Here is a 2,718-nt window from a genome sequence, read left to right as displayed (position 1 = left end):
AATGATAGCATTCTGTGAATTATCCAGCCGACAAATACATACATCAAATTTCTCAGTCAAAGGTTTTTACTCTTGACATACAAAAAAGATTACTTGCACTGCTCCACCTCGTTTTTTTAATATAATCCTCATACAATCATTGTAGGCAACTTTAAGCTTACATATGCTTACTTTTTTTAAATTAACCCACAAAGGAGCAGTGTAAAAAGAAGTACAGTATGACATATCGTCGTCATCATACATTTCATCATTAATGATATGTCCCAAATATTTCGTTTTAGTGCATATATTTAGTATTTGCCCTGACAAATAAAAATCAGGAAAATTAAGGTCCTTATCCCCTTTTGTTCTACATATCATGGCAACACACTTCTTTGCATTATATTGCACATCATATGTAATCCCGTAATCAGAGCATACATTTAGCAGCTGTTGAAAGCCAGCACTACTTGGAGTCAGCATACATAAGATGATTGATTGAAATATTACTCAGCATGCATCAAATCTTACAACCACTTAATTGTTCGGACAATTCATTTAAATAAATATTAAAAAGGGCTGGTGAAAGTAGACCTCCCTGCCTCACACCATTACCAACCCCAAAAGGCGCTGAGACACTATTACCCCATTTTATTGTCATAGTCTGAGTACCAATATACCAAAATTCTTAGTATGCTATTAGGCACACCCCCTTTTGATGATTAACTCTATCAAAAGCCTTAGAGGCGTCAATAAACCGAATTATAACAGAGGAATTTTGTCTTTTATACAACTCTTTTATTTCTTTCAATACACAAGTCAGTGCTATGCTGTGCCTTAAAGCCAAATTGATTATCTGTGGTAACAAGATATACACCTTATCGATCTATAGAATAGAATAGAATTCTTTCCAGAACTTTAGATAACACACTAGCCAGAACAATTGGTCTATAGTTATCCAGACTTCCCAGCTTGCCAGCCTTATCCTTAACAACAGGTATGCTACCAACAACATAGACTCTGGCAACAGCCCATGTTTTATCAAACCATTAAAGCAAATGGCAAGAAGAACCGCAACCTATAGGGCTGGCAAACACAGATCCAGACTTATCCTTTCTAATTTAATTTAATTCTAATTTAACATGGCATTTAACATAACATAATTCAATTCTAATTTAACATCTTCTCAGTTAGTTTGTTTTGTGTTAGTTTGTTTTGTGTTAGTTTGTTTTGTTAGTTTTGTGTACAAGTTGTGTTAAAACACATAACTTGTCAGTGAATGTGTTTTATTGGAGAAATATAGTATAGTACAAGTGCAAATAAACTTAGCAGAGATCATATCATAAGATCCTCTTTGTTTTTCTTATACAGTATATACCACAATCCAACAAATATAAAAGTTACAGTTTCTTGTGCAGTTAAGTATATGTGTGTCTGATACGCCTCGCATGGGGAAGAGCGCTAGAGGAACAGCCAATGATGGAATGGATCTAAGGTCTGCCTCCCTTTCCTTCAAGTCTCCTCTGCCTCTGAATGCTTTATAAAGGCTTTAGAATACTGGCTCCCCTTATTCTTTAGAAAGAGCCACAGGCCTATGTTCCTGATGAAGTGTATTTGTAAGTTAGTCGAGCCAGAGCTGGAAAGGGGGAGGCAATTCGTAACTGTAAGGCCCGGTTTCACAGACAGGGCTTAGAATAAACTAGGATTAGGCCTAGTTCAATTAGGGCATTTTAGTCGCTTTTATTAACATGCCCTAGAAATAAACATAGTGGTGTGAATCTTGAGACAAAACAATGACACTGACATATTTAGAGATATATCAGTGCAAGTTGCTTTCAGTTAAACAGCTCAAACATGCATTTTAGTCTGGGACTAGCTTAAACCTTGTCTGTGAAACCTGGGGGGAAATGTGTTACTGGAAGGATTATTTTATAATTAGGGGTCCAAGCTGTGATGTTCATGTTGTCCACTAGAGGCCACCACATGATAATCTTTTAAGCCCAATCTTTCTCTATTTGGACATAAATGCACTGTGTATGTAGTATGTACTGATACTAGTGTAGTTTTATATAATTAGTCTACATATAAATATGTAAAATGCTAATAGATCATTACATTTTTTTTATTAAACACATTTTTAAGTAGACAGACAGAAGTAAACATAATGCAGTCCATTTAAAATGAAGAGACAATTTATGTTTTTTACAATAAACGTGTGTTTTAAACTGTAAGCATAATGTTAGGGGGCAACAACACAGAAATAAATTGTATAAATGAAAAGGGCCTTAAGATAAATGCTCTAGATTAAAGTTTTGACCTGCAAATTATCTTTACATTCATATGAAACTATATGGCATCCTATGGCGTGATTCAAGAACAGAAAAAGCTAAAAGAAAAATAGAAAAGAAAAAAGTTCCTCAATGAAAAACTTAACCAAGAACTTTTAACCAAATCTATGCTTGACAAGCGTGAGTTTTCACAATTTCTTTTGACAATGAATAATTTTCAAGTTCTAATCGAGATTGTGAGTAGCCTAATTTGAGACGCAGATCATAAATCTGTTGAGAAATGTAAACGTTATTGTGCTCTTCGTCCAGAAAAAAAAAAAACGAAGCTCCACGTTCACTTGTAGGCTATTTGTTTAATCGGCTATGTCCCACAGTCTATTGGCTATGTCGGACTCGTCGACGCATGCGTAACATAACTAGTTTCTTAGTTGACGTGTAAACGCCCTCAAAC

This window comes from Scardinius erythrophthalmus (genome assembly GCF_964197995.2).
Source record: "Scardinius erythrophthalmus genome assembly, chromosome: 9".
Taxonomy (NCBI): Eukaryota; Metazoa; Chordata; class Actinopteri; order Cypriniformes; family Leuciscidae; genus Scardinius; species Scardinius erythrophthalmus.
This window is presented reverse-complemented; position numbering follows the sequence as displayed.